This window comes from Brachyhypopomus gauderio, unplaced genomic scaffold, assembly GCF_052324685.1.
Source record: "Brachyhypopomus gauderio isolate BG-103 unplaced genomic scaffold, BGAUD_0.2 sc211, whole genome shotgun sequence".
NCBI classification, from domain to species: Eukaryota; Metazoa; Chordata; class Actinopteri; order Gymnotiformes; family Hypopomidae; genus Brachyhypopomus; species Brachyhypopomus gauderio.
The window spans coordinates 170,179-178,090 of NW_027507032.1; positions in this window are offsets into that span (position 1 = coordinate 170,179).

The following is a 7,912-nucleotide window of genomic DNA, read 5'->3' on the forward strand; positions in this document are numbered from 1 at the left end:
CCAGGCTTCAAGTATAAACCAGCTTAAAGCCTGCCCTGCTGGAAAAACCAGCTCATACCATCTTAAGCTGGTCAAGCTGGTTAACCAGCTTGACCAGCTTAAGCTGTGTTTTGGAACCTGGTAGCTGGTTTGTAGCTGGTAGCTGGTTAAACCATTCAAAACCAGCTGTTAGCTGGTTCATAGGTGGTAGCTGGTTTATAGCTGGTTACACCATCTTAAACCATCTTGTTGCTGGTGGGTGGTTTTACTGTCCAAAACCAGCTTGTACCTGGTATTCTGTAAAATAACTAGTATTTTAAATTTACAATTAACCTTTGATAGCTTGTTGCAGAACTGTCAAGTGACCAGAATATTATACAATGTGCCTCAACCATGGTCGTGGATTTTCTGTCTGGAACATTTTGATGTTTTCCTAAATGACAATTAAATTAGGCATGCTGGAGGAGAGCAACACTAAAACAAGCAGGGAATGTTTAAACATGTGCACACCTGCCCTAACACCTATGCTTTACTGTTAATAGACCAGTTTGCAAAATAGGCAAGAAACAAAGACAATTTTAAAAGACAACTCAAAAATATTTATTTTTCTTAATTTACTGAGAAATTATTATAACAGCTGCTTTAATAAAATGCTATTTGCACAAACGACATTTTAAACAAGTAATATAATTTTATCAAATAACAAATCATGTACTTATTGATTTTGTTTTTTTTTGTTTTTTGTTGATGTCTTGGATTTTTTCTGTAACATAACGTCCAAATTTTCCTGCTCTGGTCCTTAGCTCGAACTCTTCCAGGTTTTTTGTCTCGAGCCACTTTTGGAAGCAATCTTTAACAAAACAAAATAAAGCAAAATGTCATGAGAAAACTTTAATATGCATAAAATATGCATGTTACTGCACAACAATAAAATCATATAGTTTTCTAAAGACTTCAAAAACTATTTACTTGAAACAAAGTACAAATCATTTACTTGCATGTATAGGCCTTCTCAGAGGAGCTAAACTCCTAAATGTGAGGTATAAACTTCTAGCCTATATGAAGACTAGATAACCTGCTCAAAGGCCACATGACTATTATTATGAACAGTTTTATTAAATGTCAACATTTTGCACAGAAGATATGTATAAGATTATTAGCAGGTCATTGAGAAATTTTAATAAAATTCAAGTGTCCTGGTCCAAAAGAGACACATGTAATATTTCATGCAGCAGTAATATCCTCCATCATTTTCAGATTAGTATTCTTTATCAACATTCTTACTTACTTTTTAGTGCTCTTAATTTGTGAGGGGTTAGAGGGGGCCTGGGGGTTGTCTTTGTTGTTGGACAACTTTTACCCTCCAGACTCCGGTTGGCCAAAATGTTTGTGCCCCAAATGCACACTGCCAGCTCCTTCACAAACAAGCTGTCCTTGCTGTTTCCTTGGACTCTCTTCCACTGATTTGTATTGATGTAAATTCCTTCACCAATGTGCGTCTGTGTGAAATTTTATTTTATTTCACGATTATATGTAAATCATATCAGTATAATCAAAGACAATACCACCGTTACTGTACATTTATAATTAAATCTAAAATACCCTTTCTTCTTCTGAAGCTTGCTCTTTCTGTTGGCTTATTTCTACTGCAAATATAAAATAATTTAATAATTATTACCTTACTTTTGGTAAATGACAGTTGTAGAATGATTAAATAGTACAATATTATTGTGCATGTCTCTTATCTCTTATCAGAGATAGGATGAATGTATAAGTGTAACCAAGTCATTCATGTTTTATTAGCAATATACTTACCAACTGTTGCTTGAGAAGTGTTTAATGGGGGTGACAAGTTGGATTGCCCTGAAATGTATAATATAATGATAATAAATCTTCAGTACAAGTTTGTATCACAGATTAAATGAACATTAACTAGGGCTTTTTTATTAGACAATAGGTAGACGCAACAAGCTGTTAGTGTTATATGCAACAAAACCACAAACACCTTCTCAAGCAAAACAGATAATGTTCAAAATATAATAACAACAGTAATAGTAATAGCAGTATAACTGAAAGGTCTTACTAATTGTTTGAGGGGTGTCCATAAAATCAGGAAGGCTGTTATTCTCTATAACATAAATGAGACCTTAAATGTAATTCACTGTCATTACATTCAATAAATAGTACAGCTTTAAATTCCAGTTTAGATAAAATGATAACGATTGTTTTGTGTTTTGTGAGGCAGCCTTTTAGGAAAGAAGGGTGAGTGTTACAAACTTACCAGGAAGGATTTTGGAGACCAAACACTTTTGGAGTTCAGTGTTCAATTTTCTCAGTTGTTCCAGTTCACTAATGGCTTCTTGATATTTATGCCCAAGTACTGTGTGCTTCTTCTTTAATTCATCAAATTCAGATTTGGCAATTAATTCATCATCACTGCCACTAGATGTTTCATCATCCAGCAGAATCCTCTGCCTCTTTGATTGACTATTAGAGGCACACAGTGGCTGGATTCTTTTCTGGCTTTGCCGCTCTTTTAAAATTTCTATTAGTGAGGCCCGCTTTCCCTCAATAATGCTTGCCTTTTGTGACATCTGCAAATAATAATAGCACATAACATCTCACTTGCTCTTATCATATATATATATATATATATATATATATATATATATATATATATATATATATATATATATATATATATATATATATATGCATGCACATATATACTTACAGCAGTATCTTCAATTTCTTTCCTTTCTGAGTTTCTCTGGCTCTCCACAGGATTTCTCTCCAGTAACTTTGGAACCCGAATCCTTTTCCCTGCACCTAGAATGTCCTCTATTTCTTCAGAAGTGTCTGTGAAGAAAAATATGTAACACTTTAAACCGTAATACTGGTCAGGCACACTCAAGTCTTCCCTCTTATAATTTTTATATATGATTATATAAAATTTATATACAAAAAATTAATACAAACATTTATATTATGCTCAGTTTCTTTTTCATGCTGAATGTCGAACCCAGAATGATAGTTTAATCATTGAATGTTCAGTATTTGTCTTATACAAATGGCTCAGCTAAAACATGAAAATCACAGTTTACAGACCTCCGTGTTTAATTATAATTAAAGAGCAGATATTGTCAGTGCGCTTGCGGCATTTTGGTCCTCAAAAGGGAAGTGAAAAGTTCTCCACCAACATTCTCAGTTAAGTATTACCCAAGAACAGGTAGAAGGCAGCCTTTCGGTTAAATCGTGCCCTTTTAAACTTGATCAACTAATATGATTCTCAGACCAGACTAATTATAAGAATGTAAAAAATGAAAGACAACGCATGGGATGTTGCATCGGCTGTTGGTGCAGAAGGTAAGTCTTTTGTTTTATAAATATATTTTAACGAGCAAGGTGGTCCATGGTCGCCAGGCTACCGCACGCGACACAACTAACTATATAAAGGCTTATTAGGTCTTATTAGGTTCGTAGATGATGTTGCTGAGTAACCCTCTTAATGGTAACACGAGTAGCACAACCTGCTAACTAATATCCAGTCTTGACAGTGTAGACAGCTTCATACAGACAGATCAAAGTAACATTTAATGAACAGACCACGGACAATTTTGATCGCTGCGACAGGTAATGTTTTGTAGATCCCGGTTCGGGTAACTTGTAGCCAAATTGTATCAGATAGCGACAAGTTTAACTCACGTCGTACGTCAAACAAAATGTTGAATTGTTATTATTATACGATATACTATTATTCTGTATTATAAAAACGTTAGCTACTTACCTTTTAGCATCAAGATTTGGCCAGCGAATAACTCCCCTTTCCACAGAATCCAGTATGCGTGTACTGCAGAATAGTCTTCTGTATTTTTTGGGTCAAAGTTTTTGATGTCTTTAATATGTACAATATTTTTTACTCCGTCTTCGATGTATTGTACGTAGGCAAACATTTTATTAATGCGAAAAAATCTTAAGGAAAGAACAAGGAAAAATATGAGAGAGCTAGGTGGCTAACAAACTTGTAATGGTATTCGAACGCAGCCTCCATTCGAACAATTCTGAGGCTCGCGCAGCTCATCAGTGCAGGACATTAAAGTATGACACGGTGATGCGATTTTATAGCCATCAATAATGAGGACACACAGACACATACATATATAATTATGCTGTGTGTGTGTGCGTGCGTGTGAATATGTGTATATATATTAGTGGTGGGCCGTTAACGCCGATAACGGCCGACCACTAATTAAATTTAACTCGCTTGCAGACCGTTTTTATCTGTATATATATTCATGAACATTTACCTGACGCATTTTAATGTTGCTTTGTGTTTCAGGTTTGAAAAGTGCTGGAATTTAGGCTAAAGTACATTAAAATGTTGAAATTACGTTAACAAATACGAGCCTCTTGTAATTCCAGGACGAAACATGAGAGAACGTGAAGACGTTAAGATTGAGCGTTTTGAAAATAAACAACCATCAAATAATGTGATAAAAAAGCGAATTATTTTGAATCATTTCGAGTATATGTATTAATATTTAACTTAATTATGTTTATCATGCTGGAAAATATTGAAATGGACCTTGAAAGTGCCGTACAAGTGCTTTAATTCCACCTTGTATAGGTGTATGAACCCTGCAAACATGACTTTGTCGATCGCGCTGAAGCGCAGCGCACGCGCGAAGTTACAAAATTCGACAGGTGCACGACCGCGCGAGGCACTCGCGCACGGGCGGAGCCTCAGCGATTACGTAATTTTCGCCGCGCGGACCCTCGCGCCGCTCGCGGCGTGTCAATATTTAACTGAATTATGTTTATCAAGCTGGAAAATATTGAAATGGACCTTGAACCCACTAAACATTAGACGTCTTATGGACGTGCAGATCAAGTCTATATTGCGTCCGTCGGTCCAAGACCAATTCTGGACTTCTACTCGACGTGCAAACTAGGTCCGTTATTTGGACGTCTAACTATGACCCCACTTGGACGTCGATATGCAGTTAAACACTTGAACGTCGGAATTTCAACGTCACGGAGACGTCTAAGAAGGGTACAGAAATGTACATGATACATAATATTTGTTTTTTTTATATTAATGAACATTTCTAAATGTTGAGTAAAGCGGTATGAGAAAATTTGTCTTTTGGGCGATAAACACTTTTGCTCGACTCCGTCAACCTAAAACTCCATGTCCTCAATGGTGCAGCCTGTGAACTGTAATAAATCCATATTATTATACATTATTTAATGTAGACACGTATAAGAAAATGTATGTATTATCAAAATATTTGTTTATATATAATATTTATGTATAACTATTATGTTAAATACAATCAATTGACTATGATACAAAAGTGAGCCTACATAAAAAGCTCGAGCGAGTTGCCTCGCGCATTTAGGAGTTTAAATTAAAAAGAAATCCGTTACTTTTTACAGTTATTTACTGGCGATTTCAAGGTAACATTAACAACTGGTCTTTAACAAACCTCAAAATATTAACCTAAAATGTTTATATGTTGTAGTAACAGATCAATAGATATAATCACATTACCTTGTACTTTTGTAATGGATTTTTGTAAGGTTTGTTACGTTTTAACGTTAGCCAAAAGGCTAGCTAGCTACTCACGTATTGGATGGAATTTACCACAGACATTACTACTTTTATAAGTTGGCGTTTTGGCCAGTGATCAATAAAAATGAAGGTGGAAAGAAATTGGAAATGCCATTCATGTGATTTATTTGTAAAGCATATACAATTGTAACGTGTGTAACTGGTGCCAGAAGGTGGCGGACCTGTTTATTGTTCCCGTTCATCTTTCTGAAGTTCGTTAGGCTCAGCAGATTTGAACCTTACACTTTTGTATACGTTTCCAGTTATCTGCTGCGACGGAAAGGAAGCTAGGAAAATTTACCAGGACAAAATGCTACCTTCTAAAATGGCACTAGTTGTGCACAGAAACTATGAATCCCCATGGAAATTGTGTTTTAAGAAAGCATTTCCTTCGATATTACAGCTCTATTTAGAAATAGCTGTTGGTAGGCTTATAAAAACGATGTCTAAAAGGAGTCAACGTTTTACGCAAAAAAGACCTACACAAGACTTCATTTGGACTAGAAATGGCCCTTATCCGGACGTCCCGGGGTCGTCGATACACGACGTGCAGAAGACGTCGGAAAAAAGACGTCATCTGGCGTCACAGTCTGCACCTTCAGGGGACCAAAATCCGACGTGCAAAAATGACTTGGAAAAGACGTCGTTTCAACGTATCTTTGCGCAGTGGGAAAGTGCCGTACAAATGCTTTAATTCCACCTTGTATAGGTGTATGAACCCTGCAAACATGACTTTGTCGATGGCGCTGAAGCGCGGCGCGCGCGCGAAGTTGCAAAATTAAGCCTGGTTTAAGCCTGGTTTATACTCGACGCGCCGCGAGCGGCGCGAGGGTCCGCGCGGCGAAAATGACGTAATCGCTGTGGCTCCGCCCGTGCGCGAGGGCCTCGCGCGCTATCGCGGCGCGAGGTCGTGCACCTCTCGAATTTTGCAACTTCGCGCGCGCGCCGCGCTTCAGCGCGATGGACAGTCATGTTTGCCGGGTTCATACACCTATACAAGGTGGAATTAAAGCACTTGTACGTCACTTTCAATGTCCATTTCAATATTTCCCAGCACGTTAAACTTAATTAAGTTAAATATTTATACATATACTCGAAATGAATCGAAATAATTCGCTTTTTTATCACATTAGTTTATGGTTGTTTATTTTCAAAACGCCCAATATTAACGTCTTCACGTTCTCTCATGTTTCGCCCTGGAATTACAAGAGGCTCGTATTTGTTAACGTATCGTTTCGGACAACACTGCAAAGCCATATTTACGTTTGATGCCTGATGTGTATATATACGGTCTCTGGTCAGGTAAAAATGTTCTTTCCCGGTTTTGCAGGGGTTTTTTATTCTCCACTGCCACCTATCGCCACCTATCGTTTCGGAGAACACTGCAGCGACGCTCGCGACGTTCGCGAAAGTATAAACGCCTACACCGCTCGCGCAGGGTCGCGCGAGGTGGGCGGAGTCGCGCGCTACGGTCGCTCGCGAAAGTATAAACCAGGCTTTATACTCGACGCGCCGCGAGCGGCGCGAGGGTCCGCGCGGCGAAAATGACGTAATCGTTGTGGCTCCGCCCGTGCGCGAGGGCCTCACGCGCTGTCGCGGCGCGAGGTCGTGCACCTCTAGAATTTTGTAACTTCGCGCGCGTGCCGCGCTTCAGCGCGATGGACAAAGTCATGTTTGCCGGGTTCATACACCTATACAAGGTGGAATTAAAGCACTTGTACGTCACTTTAAAGGTCCATTTCAATATTTCCCAGCACGTTAAACTTAATTAATTTAAATATTTATACATATACTCGAAATGAATCGAAATAATTCGCTTTTTTATCACATTATTTAATGGTTGTTTATTTTCAAAACGCCCAATCTTAACGTCTTCACGTTCTCTCATGTTTCGTCCTGGAATTACAAGAGGCTCGTATTTGTTAACGTAATTTCAACATTTTAATGTACTTTAGCCTAAATTCCAGCACTTTTCAAACCTGAAACACAAAGCAACATTAAAATGCGTCAGGTAAATGTTCATTCCCTTTTTTTTGAGGGGTGTTTCTTTATACTACCACATATAGTTTCGGACAACATTTCAAAGTCATATTTATGTTTGATGCCTGGTGTATATATACGGTCTCTGGTCAGGTAAAATGTTCTTTCACCGGTTTTGCAGGGGTTTTTTATTCTCCACTGCCACCTATCGCCACCTATCGTTTCGGAGAACACTGCAGCGACGCTCGCGACGTTCGCGAAAGTATAAACGCCTACACCGCTCGCGCAGGGTCGCGCGAGGTGGGCGGAGCCGCGCGCTACAGTCACTCGCGAAAGTAT